The sequence below is a fragment of the Pan troglodytes genome, chromosome 9 (assembly GCF_028858775.2).
Source record: "Pan troglodytes isolate AG18354 chromosome 9, NHGRI_mPanTro3-v2.0_pri, whole genome shotgun sequence".
Lineage (NCBI taxonomy): Eukaryota > Metazoa > Chordata > Mammalia > Primates > Hominidae > Pan > Pan troglodytes.
Genome location: NC_072407.2, coordinates 126,449,094 through 126,462,108, shown reverse-complemented (window position 1 = coordinate 126,462,108; position 13,015 = coordinate 126,449,094). Strand labels below are relative to the sequence as shown.

General features: G+C 40.1%; 1 pseudogene; it reads left to right on the top strand.

Annotated features, from left to right (window-relative positions):
* The first annotated feature begins 1,950 nt into the window (after nt 1-1,950).
* On the top strand, nt 1,951-2,885 carry LOC100615464 (olfactory receptor 8B12-like; annotated as a pseudogene).
* Nucleotides 2,886-13,015: the final 10,130 nt, after the last annotated feature.

Genomic DNA, 13,015 nt, shown 5'->3' with positions numbered 1-13,015 from the left:
CGAGAGAGGGATTGGGATCCATTAGGGTCACTCCGGGGTGTGGACAATTCTAAGTGTATAACGACAGATGAGGCAACCTCATTGCTGAGACTGAGCTGAGAGTGAGCATGGCTTGACTGACATATGTGTACATCCTCATAAACACACAGGCTTGTGTGCGGTGGTTTCACTTGGACTTGCCTGAAGATGGACTTCTGCTTTTGTGTTAAGATTTTATAACTTCTCCAAGAATATTTCTGCCATCGAAGCAGGATCAAAAACATATCTAACCTGTTGGCATACTGAAGCTCTAATTTCTCCAAATAGAGATTTATTTCTTGGCTATGAAATGTATCATCCTTAATACACAAAAGGCCCTGGTTAGGGGTGTGAAAGGCTAGTTGCCACAGGAAACTGTATTAGTCCCTGTATTAATGAGATCCCCTCCTGAAAATGGTTTTGACAATGTTTAGAGGAGCCAACTCTGGTGTCTGGAGACAAAATTGGGTGTTGTCAGTTACACATATTAAGTGTCTTGTGATTGCTTAAGAAGCTCAGCAGGGTCCCTCGCCCCTGTGACATTTGGAGCTGGACAGACCAGAGTTTGACTCAAGATTCTAGAATCTATTAGCTGCGTGTGCTTCTCACTTTTAAAGTGGAGATTAACATGTCTAATTTATGAAGGTATTGTGAGAAATAAATGAGGTAAAATTGGACATTGTTGTTGGATCCTTGGTGTCTGTATGAAGGTGCTGGGTCAGATACAGTGTTTGGTACACAGTAAGTTCTCAATATAAGGTAGCAAGAAAAATTGTGCTTAAAACGATGCGACCCGAATGAAAGATTAGGTCATTAAAAGCCCCGTGGAGCATTATCAAGTGTGAAAACAAACATTTCCTTTTCCTTAGAGAACTTGGTCTCTGGCAATGGTCCTGAGGGAGCCTCCGTAACTACTCTGAGGTCTCTATTCCAGAATAAAACTCTCCAGATGCTTGTTATCCACAGTGTCAGGAAAGACAGCGGTCTCATCTCTGGAAGCTGGACAGAAGCCTCGGGGCAAAGCCATGATCAGAGATAGCGTTCTTCATCTCAGCAAAAGAATCAAGATAAATTGGAGGTTTTGATCCTCAAAGTGGAGAAGCAGAAGCAGAGGGGGTCTGGGCTCTAAGTTGTCACTTTCTTTACAGCAAGGCCATTTGGATTTCTGCAAAAGAGATGGGCGAGAGGCAGTAGAGAGCAGCACTGTGGCTCCAAGCTGTAGGGGGTGAGTGCCTGTCTGAGCCACTGGTGCCACAGCAGAGTGGTTAAAAGCTCAGACTAGGGGAGGCAGACCACGGAGTTTCCCTGCTGCTGCAACTCAGCTGCACTAGAGCTTTGTGCAAGCGGCTTAGGCTTGGTATCCTCATTTGTCGAATGGTGATGGTTGTAATGCCAGACAGCATTCAGACACATTTGATAAATGTTTCTCTTCTTTTTTCTTAGCTTTTAATGAATAACGTTACATAATTACTCCATCCCTATTATCCTATACTAATTCCACAGTCATGCCAGTAAAGACTGTGGACAATACAACGTCATCTTACTGCTCCGTTTAGTACAGACCCCAAAGTAGAAGGTCTGGAAAGGTCAAGTGGTTCCCACCTCTCCAGTTTTACCGACTTGATCAAGGGCTGTAGAGGGAATGAAGTACACAGCGGGGAGGGTCACGGCGAGGGTTGGAGGGTTGTTCCAGCTCAATTCTGCCGACTCTCTCCTTAGTCTCAGCAGCCTTCACTCTGCAAATGTCACCCTCAGACAGTTACCAGGATGGCTAAAGGCACCTGGGGAAGGTGAAAACAGAGACAAGGGAATAAGGAAATATCTTCTAGAAGTTCAATAATCTCTCTGCTCCGATGTCATTCTTAAGCAGGGGAGGATTCTTTCTCGTTCTCTCACTGACTCTTTTTCCTTCACAGCTTTGCCTAGAGGAGAATGGCTGCCGAGAACTCCTCCTCGGTGACAGAGTTTATCCTCGCAGGCTTAATCCACCAGCCGGGACTCCAGATCCCCGTCTTCTTCCTGTTTCTAGGTTTCTACGGGGTCACGGTGGTGGGGAACCTGGGCTTGATAACGCTGATAGGGCTCACCTCTCACCTGCATATTCCCATGTACTTTTCCTCTTCAACTTGTCCCTCGTAGATTTTAGTTTCTCTACTACCATCATTCCCAAAATGCTGATGAGTTTTGTCTCAAGGAAGAACATTATTTCCTTCACAGGGTGTATGAGTCAGTTCTTCTTCTTCTGTTTCTTTGTCTTTTCTGAGTCCTTCATCCTGTCAGCGATGGCGTAGGACCGCTACGTGGCCATCTGTAACCCACTGTTGTACACGGTCACCATGTCTCCCCAGGTGTGTTTGCTACTTTTACTGGGTGTCTACGGGATGGGGGTTTTTGGGGCTGTGGCTCATACAGGAAATATAGTGTTTCTCACCTTTTGTGCAGACAACCTTGTCAATCACTACATGTGTGACATCCTTCCCCTTCTTGAGCTCTCCTGCAACGGCTCTTACATAAATGTCCTGGTCATCTTTATTGTTGTGACCATTGGCATTGGGGTGCCCATTGTTGCCGTTTTTATCTCTTATGGTTTTATTCTTTCCAGCATTCTCCGCGTTAGTTCTGCTGAGGGCAGGTCTAAAGCCTTCAGTAGCTGCAGCTCCTACATAATTGCAGTTTCTCTTTTCTTTGGGTCAGGAGCTTTTACGTACCTCAAACCCCCTTCCATTTTACCCCTGGACCAGGGGAAAGTGTCCTCCCTGTTCTATACCATTGTGGTGCCCATGTTTAACCCATTAATCTAGAGCCTGAGGAATAAGGATGTCAAACTTGCCCTGAAGAGAACCTTTTCCAGAATAAGCTTTTCTTGAAAAAAATTTTAGAAACTGAGAAAAGAGATACTAGGATTTTTTTAAAATCAGATTGCTTTTGTGATGATTTTTTTTCAGTGAGGAATCTAAGCTTCCAGTGCTTTCCATCCTATACATAGAGAAAATTTTAACTCTCTTTTCTGAGTGGATTTATTCTTCCCCACCCTCACCCCCATCTCTTCCTTGTTTTATGAAGAAGTTTCTACACCTATAGAATGTTCAATGTTGAATGAGGCTTAGGAATAATTTTATCTTTCCCCTTTATATAATACACCACAAATTGCAGACTCAGAAGTATTTGTATATTTGCCCAGGAACATAAAATTACCTAGTGGCAGACCTGGGACTGGAATCCCAGCTTGAATCCCAATCCGCATTGTTTTCCTTTATGCTATTCTTTATTGTCTCATTTCTTTTTGGAAGATTTCATTTCACATGCTAGTTGACCTAACAAATTTAAGTTCTAAATATATTCACAGTAATTTCATGCTATTTTTCACAGGATAATTTTAATGTATCACTTTTTGCAAGAATGTAGGAGGTGAAACGTTTTGTTGAGGTGGTCTTGGCAAAATGACAAGATCAGTGTTTGATGAATTTTATAATGTGTAAGTGGGAAGTATGTTAGGTTTCATATAGAAGTAAGCGTGGGGCCCACTGACTTGGTGAGTGGAGCCCTAGGGTTTAGAACTAGTTTAGTGGTTTAGAACTTCCAAGGGAGAGATATAAAATTTTAAGGGATGCAAAGATGTTGGGTGGAGGTGTCATGTTATTTTAAGACCAACAGAGACAGCATCTGGAGTTTCATTTCAAGGGTTAACTTGGGTGTTAGAGGTCTTATGGAGAAGTATGTAGTTCAAGATGATTGGGAGCTGTACTACCCAATATGGTAGTGACTAGCCATGCATGTCTATTGAACACTTGAAAAGTGATCATCCATATTGATACATACTCTAAGTGTGCACTGTAAGTATAAAATGCACATTAGATCTTTGAAGAATTATTATAAAAAATATAAAACATCCCATTGATTTTTTTTTTTTTTTTTTTTTTTTTTTTTGGTATTTTAGTAGAGACGGGGTTTCACCATGTCGCCCAGGCTGGTCTGAAACTCCAGAGCTCAGGCAATCCACCTGCCTCGGCCTCCCAAAGTGCTAGGATTACAGGCTTAAGCCACTGTGCCTGGCCCCCACTGATTAATTTCTATATTAATTATATGTTGAAATAACATTTTGGATATATTAGGTTAAATAAAATATATCATTAAAATAATTTCTGTTCAGTTTTTTATGTACTAGAAAATTTAAAATTACACACATGATTTGCATTATTTTCTAATGGATGTTACTGGTCTAGAGGAAGTAACAGCAGAAAATAGTTTGGGGAACATATCAGGGCAGCACCAAGCAGTTCCTTATTTATTTATTTATTTATTTATTTATATTGAGTCAGAGTCTTGCTCTGTCACCTAGGCTGGAGTGCAATGGCGCAATCTTTGGCTCACTGCAGCCTCTGCCTCCTCGGTTCAAGCAATTTTCCTGCCTCAGCCCCCCAAGTGTCTGGGATTAAAGGTGCCCATCACCACGCTCGGCTAATTTTTATATTTTTAGTAGAGACGGAGTTTCACCATATTGGCCAGGCTGGTCTCTTGGCTAGGCTGGTCTCAAACTCCTGACCTCGTGATCCACCCGCCTCGGCCTCCCAAAGTGCTGGGATTACAGGTGTGAGCCACTGTGCCCGGCTGCAGTTGCTTATTAGAAGAGGCAATTGATAATTAAATTTTCAGGCCTTGCAGAAAGCCATGATATTTTAATAATGGGACATGTGGTGAAGAAATGGTGCTCTCCAGATAAGCTAATACATCCCCAATATTATGTAAAGGGGAATATAGCTGTATATAAAGAATCTAAACCCACCAGGAGTGGTAAACTTTCTTTGAGAAGCAGTGATAAGTGAAATGCTTAGGAACTTTTCTGTAGGGAAGTCCCCTTCTACTGGTAAATAAGGGAAGTTTGGAGAAATGTTTAGTTTGCACTACAGTGATTCTGTTCAATGTTAGTGAAATGAAAAGAATAGGCGTACAGTGGCGGGATTGTGGTTTAGATGGGATTGAATAGACCACTGAATCCAAGGGACCTATAATTTGGGAGTGGGGTGGGTGTGGTGGGTATGCAGTCCAATATCAGTAATAAAATAAAATAGATACTACCTTTATAAAATGTTGTAGGCTAACTTACAGTAAAGTGTACAGATTTTAAGTATATCGCTCATTGAACTTTTTCATATGTACGTGCCTGTGTAACCACAACCTGGATTAAGATGTAAAATGCTTTCAACCACCTTAGAAGGTTTTCTCTTGTTCATTCCCAGTGAACACTACCCTCTCTCAACGCCCACTCCCACAGCTAGCCACTGTTCATATCAACATGTACTGTACTGTTTCTGGTTTCTTTTCCCCAACATAAAGGCTGTGATACTCATCTGTATTGTTGCATGTATGCAGAGATTAATGTTATTATTTTGTCTCTATGTAGTATCCCATTATGTGTATACAATTACTTATCCTGTTAATGAACAGTTAGTTTCGAGTTTTTGCTTATTATTAATAAAGCTTCTATGAACATTTGTGAACACATATTTTGGTTGAACTATGGAAACATTTCTTTTGGGCATATAATGAGATGTGGACTTGCTCAATAATAGGGTAGACATAATATTTAGTTTTTATAAATACTGCCAAATGGTTTTCAAAAAATTTGAGTCAAAAAAGGATTCAAGTCCTTTTTCAAGTTTTATTTTATTTTATTTTTATTTCAAACTTTTATTTTAGGTGGAGAGGGCTAATGTACAGGTTTGTTACATGGGTAAATCGTATGTCAATGGGATTTGGTGTGCAGATTATTTTGTCATCCAGGTAATAAGCCTAATACTCATTTATCAAATTTTAAATTTTCAGATAGTTCATGGCTTATCTTTTAATTCTATTAACAGAAGTTCTTAATTTTAGTGAAGTCCAATTTATCACTTTTTAAATTCATGAATTGTAGATTTGTTGTTATATCCAAAACTTTTTGTTTAAGAAATGTTACAAAGATTTTCTCCTACACCTTATTGCAGAAGTTTTGTATTTTTTTTTTACATTTGTATCTGTAACCCATTTTGAGTTTATCTTTGTACATATTGTGAGGCATGGATTATTAATTATTATCTATAATAATTTTTTTTGCACATAGCTTTCCTATGGTTGTTCATCTTAGTTAAAATTCAGCTGATCCTATTTGTGTGTGTCTGTTTCTGTTCTCTCTTCTGTCCCTTTCATTTATCTATCTTGAGAGCAATATCACACAGCTTTGATTACTGTAGCTTTAGGATAATTCTTGAAATCAGTTAGTGTAAGTCCTCCATCATCATTCACCGTTTAAAGAGTTATTTTGGCTATATTAGGTCCTTTGAATTTCCATATTAGTTTTTAGAATAAACTTATAAATTCCAACAAAAATAACCTTTTGAAAGTTTAGTGGAATTGTCTTGAATCTGTGGATCATTTTGGGGAGAACAGGCATTTGTATTTTCTGTAGCAGTGAATGACAGTGTCTACTTTCCTATAGTCTCTCCAACCCAGCATCTTCTCGGAATTTTCAAATTTTCCAACCTGATAGGTGAGAAACAGTTTTTGTGTTGTTTAATTTTGCATTTCTCTTATTATGAGAAAGATTGGGGATGTTTTCATGTTTTTAATAGCTATTGGTATTCTTATATGGTCTATTTGTTTTGTACCTTTTCCCCACTTAACTATTGGGATTTTGATCTTTTCAAGTTTTAAGAGAACAGTATATTAGGAATAATAGCTTTTTGTCTGAGGTGTAAATTGCATGTATTTTTTTTCCAATTTGTGATTTGGTTTTTGACTTTTCTCATGATACAATTTTTTTACCTTAAATGTATTAATCTTTTATTGTTTCAGGTATTTTAATCAAAGTTAGGAGTGTTTTGTTGCTTCTTAGGTTATGAAGAAAATTCATTTTTTAATAATATTTTTATGGCTTCATTCTTTTACGTTGGGATGTCTCATCTATTTAGAAATTACACCAGTGCATCATGTGAGGAATAGATCCAACTTTGTCTTTTTTCTTATGGTTACCCAGTTATTTTATTGTCATTTATTAAATAGTCCCTCTTTTTTCTACTTTTGAGCTCCTGCCTTTATCTCATACTGAATTTCAAAGGCAGCTTGGCTATTTCTGTGTTTTTCCATTCTGTTCCATTGGTCTATGTGTCTGTCTACCCATAAGCCAATATCACACTACTTTAACTGTAGAAGCTTCATTATGTTTTCATATCTTGAGGGTAACCTCCCACATATTGTTCCTCTTTTTTAGGGTTTTGCTGACTATTCATGTTTAACCATAATCTTTATAATTAATCTGTCTAGCTCCAGAAAAAAACCTGATGGCATATTTGCTGCACAGATGCATTTAAGATTGCATCTTAAATTTAGAAGTAAATTTAAGGAGAATCAAAATCTTTGGATCTTGAGGCTTCCAATCATAAACTGTGATATGCCTTTCCATGTCTTGGGGGTCTACTTTAGTATCTTTTAAGAGTGTTTCATAATTCCTCATCTATGTTTTGCATATTTCTTATTATAATTGTGCTTGGGAATTTTGTTTTATTTTGTCTTATCTTTCATTAGATATTATTATTACTTATACATATGCATTCTATGTATTACTCTGTTAATTATCTACTTTGTAATGTAACTGTTATTATTTGTAGAGATTTTTCTATAGATTCTCTCAGGCTTTCCAAATACATAATAAATTTTATCTGTAAAGAGATAGCTGTAATTTTTTCCTCCTGACACTTATGCCTCTTATTTCTTTCCCATTTACACCTGCATTTTCTAATAACTTTAATACAGTATTAAATAATTGCTTACAGTGAAGGCTGTAAGCATCCTGGTTTTGATGCTAGTGTTTTCAAAGTAAGTTGCTGGCTTTGGGCTGAAATTTATATATTTTGCCATCTTAAAGAGGTATCCATCATTCCTTGATTTAATGAATATTTTAAAAACATGAATGGAAACAAGAGGAGGGCAAGACAGCTGACTAGACGCAGCCAGGTGGAGCACCTTTTACTGAGGGACTGAAATGACTGGCGTGCTCCTAACAGATCTTCAGAGGGAAGGCACTGAGGGTGGATGGAGGGAAGACACAGAAGCTGGGGTGAAGGGGAAGAAAGCTGGGAATGTGCATGGAGCTGCCATGCACGAGGACTCATTCCTGGCCCCCAACAGCTCTAGGGGAATGAGTGAGTTGAACTGGCAAGGAACAACCTGCTCTCACCACGGGGCTCTGGAACCCCAGTAGGAGGAGACCCTTCGGCCACCACGGACACTCTAGTTGGCAAGGAGGGCTGCTTAAAGAAGTGGTGGGGGCAGCAAGCCTGATTATGAGCCCAGAGGGTTTCGTGTGGGAGTATCGTAGCAGAGCATGGGCAGGGACAGCCATTCCCCTAGGCTCAACTTACTCCCATAGGAGACTTTAGCCCAAGAAGGACAGTCAGACCTCAACTCTGCAGGGCAGTCTTGCCCATCAGACAGGGCTGGTTTGACCTGAGCAACCCTTGGGCTGCTGGCCTCTCCCGGGTCCTCAGCCTGGCTGTGCCTGCCTGCAAGGCAGTCTCAGGTGCCATGGGGGCTGCATCATAGCTTCTGCACTGGCAGATTGTGCCTGATTGGTAGAGAGCTCCCAAAGGGCAGCCTCTATGGCCACACACCAGCCCACACGCTCCCTCTCTCCTCATATGGTAGCTTCCTTCAGGCCCATGGCAACTCCCCACCTTGCTTTGCTGGTGAGTGCCTCCGTGGGCAGGTTTTGCTTTCCTTGCCTTGCCAGTGTGCAGGAGTGCAGTCTGCCCTGCCGTCCCCTGACTGCCATTGCAGACAGAGCCTTGGAAGCAAAGACCCAGCCAGCTCTACTCCCGCCAGTGCCCCACCATTGTGCTAACAGTGGATCCTCCCTTGCCCTGAGTGATCACTCCTGCTTGTGGGGCACAGAGGAAGCACCCAGACTTGTGCCTACAAGTGCCCCACCCCCGAACCAACACCACTTCCAGTGTGACAGTGCACACAGTTGCCAGCAAGGCCCGCCCCCCGCGTCCCCCAGCTATGTTGCCTCTGCCACTGTGGTGAACACCTGCAGGGAGGCAGGCATCCCGGCACCCACTAGCACCCTGCTGCACCTGCCGTCACCTCTGCTGCTGGCATGTGTGAACAAGGACAGATCACACTGTCACTGCACTATGAAACGCTTTGGCTGACACCACCCATCAGAGTGTAGTGACCAGCAGTCCAGGAACACCTCATCCCCCACCAGTGCAGTGGATTACTAACCATAAGGAGCCAGAAAACAAAGTTGGGGCACAATACAAGTCCCCCAGAGTTAGGGCACACAGTCCAGGAGTTGGGAGCTGCATATTGGCCCCCTAAAATCTTTCAGATACAAAACCAGTCAGCTGAATCCACCTTATACCGCAATCAAACCCTCAAGATCATCAAACACGATAAAAGGAAAAAACAATCCATCCAAAGTCAGCAACCTCAAAGACTGAAGGTAGATAAGCCCACAAAGATGAAAATGAATCAGTGCAAGAACCCTGATGACTCAAAAGCCAGAATGCCTTCTTTCCTCCAAGCAGCCACATCACCTATCCAGCAAGCGGTCTGAACTGGGCTGAGATGTTTGAAATGACAGAAATAAAATTCAGAATATGGATAGGAATGAAGGTCATTGTGCTACAGGAGTACACTGAAACCCAATCCAAGGAAGCTAAAAATCATGACAAAACAATGCAGGAGCTGACAGACAAAATAACCAGTACAGAAAAGCACATAACTGACCTGATAGAGCTGAAAAACACACTACAAGAATTTCATAATGCAATCAATTGTAAGTATTAATAGCAGAATAGACCAAGTGGAGGAAAAAATCTCAGAGCTTGAAGCCCAGCTTTCTGAAATAAGATGGTTAGACAAGAACAGAGCAAAAAGAATGAAAAAGAATGAATAAAACTCTGAGAAATATGAGATTATGTAAAGAGATCAAATCTATGACTCATTGGGGACTCCGAAAGAGATGCGGAGAATGGAACCAACTTGGAAAACATATTTCAGGATATCATTCATGAGATCTTCCCCAATCTAGCTCTCTCCCCAATCTGCCTCTAGAGAGGGCAACATTCAAATTCAGGAAATGCAGAGAATCCCAGTGAGATACTTCACAAGAAGACCATCCCCAAGACACATAATCATCAGATTCTGTAAGGTCAAATGAAAGAAAAAAAGTTAAAGGCAGCTAGAGAGAAAAGTCACATCACCTACAAAGGGAAGCCCATTAGGCTATCAGTGGACCTCTCATCAGAAACCCTAACAAGCCAGAAGATATTGGGGGCCAATATTCAACATTCTTAAAGAAAAGAAATTCCAATCCAGAATTTCATATCTGACCAAATTAAGCTTCATAAGTGAAGGAGAAATAAGATCTTTTTCAGACAAGCAGATACTGAGGAAATTTGTAACCACCAGATCTACCTTAACAAGAGCTCCTGAAGGAGGCACTAAATATGGAAAGGAAAGACCACTACTGGCCACTACAAAAACATATTGAAGCACACAGACCAGTGACACTATAAAGCAACTACATAAACAACTTTGCAAACTAATCAGCTAACATCGTAATGACAGGATTAAATCCATACATATCAATACTACCTTAAATGTAAATGGGCTAAATGCCCCAATTAAAAGACACAGAGTGGCAAGCTGGATAAAGAACCAAGACCCATTGGCATGCTGTCTACAAGAGACCCATCTCACATGCATTGAAGCTGAAAATGAAGAGATGGAGAAAAATCTACCAAGCAAATGGAAAACAGAAGAAAGCAGGGGTTACAATCCTAGTTTCAGACAAAACAGACTTTAAAAAGGCAAGGGCCAGATGGATTCACAGCTGAATTGTATCAGATGTACAAAGGAGAGCTGGTACTATTCCTGCTAAAACTATTCCAAAAAATTGAAGAAGAGGGTCTTCTACCTAACTCATTCTATGAAGCCAGTATCATCCTGATAGCAAAACCTAGCAGAGACACAACAAAAAAAGAAAACTTCAGGCCAATATCCTTGATGAGCATCAATGCAAAAAAATCTCAAAAAATTACTGGCAAATACGGCAGCATTTCAGAAAGCTTATCCACCATTATCAAGTAGGCTCTATCCTTGAGATGCAAGGTTGGTTCAACATATGCAAATTAATAACACAAACAGAATTCATCACACAAACAGAACTGAAGACAAAAACCACACGATGATCTCAATAGATGCAGAAAAGGCTTTGTATAAAATTCAACACCGCTTCATGTTAAAAACTCTCGATACATTAGGTATTGAAGGAACAAACCTCATAATAATAAGATCCATCTGAGACAAACCACAGCCAACATCATACTGAATGGGCACAAGCTGGAAGCATTCCACTTGAAAACTTGCATAAGACAAGGATGCCCTCTTTCGCCACTCCTTTTCAAAATTGTGTTGGAGTCCTGGCCAAGGCAATCAAGGAAGAGAAAGAAATTAAGGGCATCCAAATAGGAACCAGTCAAGCCAATGGCCAAATCAGGAATGCAATCCCATTCACAACACACACACAGACACACACACACACACACACACACACTACCTAGAAATACAGGTAACCAGGGAGGTAAAAGATCTTTACAAGGAGAACTGCTCAAAGAAATCAGAGATGATACAAGCAAATGGAAAAGCATTCCATGCTCATGGATAGAAATAATCAATATTATTAAAATTGCCCACTTCCCAAAGCAATTTATAGATTCAATCCTATTCCTATGAAACTACTACCACTGGCATTCTTCACAGAACTAGAAGAAACTAGTTTAAAATTCATATGAAACAAAAAAAGAGCCTGAATAGCCAAGGCAATTCTGAGCAAAAAAAACAAAGCTGGAGGCATCATGTTGACTTCAAACTATACTACAGGGTTACAGTAACCAAAACAGCATGACACTTATAAAAAACAGACATATAGGCCAATGGAACAGAACAGAGAACCCAGAAATAAGGCCACACACCTACAACTATCTGATCTTCAACAAACCTGACAAAAACAGGCACTGGGGAAAAGATTCCCTATTCAATAAATGGTGCTGGGATAACTGGCTAGCCATATGCAGAAGATTGAAACTGGACCCCTTCCTTACACCATATACAAAAATTAACTCAATATGGATTAAAGATTTAAATGTAAAACCCAAAACTATAAAAACCCTGGAAGGCAACCTAGGCAATACCATCCTGGACATAGGAATGGGCAAAGATTTCATGACAAAGATACCAAGAGCAATTGCAACAAAGCAAAAACTGACAAACAGGATCTAATTAAACTACAGAGCTTCTGCACAGCAAAGGAAACTATCAACAGAATGAACAGAAAACCTACAGAATGAGTTGCAAACTGTGCATCTGACAAATGTCTAGTATCCAGCATGTATAAGGAACTTCAATCAATTTATAAGAAAAAAAACTATCCCATTATAAAGTGGGCAAAGGACATGAAAAAACACTTCTCCAAAGAAGACATACATGCAACCAACAATCATATAAAAAAGAAACTCAACATCACTGATCATTAGAGAAATGCAAATCAAAACCACAGTGAGGTACTATCTCATACCAGTCAGAATAGCTATTATTCAAAAAGTCAAAAAATAACAGATGCTGGTGAGGTTGCAAAGAAAAAGGAACACTTGTACACTGTTGGTGGGAGTGCAAATTAGTTTAACCAATTTTAAGGACAGTGTGGCTATTCATCAAAGACCTAAAAACAAAGATACTGTTTTACCTATCAATCCCATTACTGGGTATATACCCAAAGGAATATAAACTATTATTTTATAAAGACACGTGCACTTGTATGTTCATTGAAGCACTATTCACAATAGCAAAGACATGAAATCAACCTAAATGTTCATCAATGGTAGGCTGGATAAAGAAAATATGGTACATATACACCATGGAATACCATGCAGTCATACAAAAGAATGAGATCATG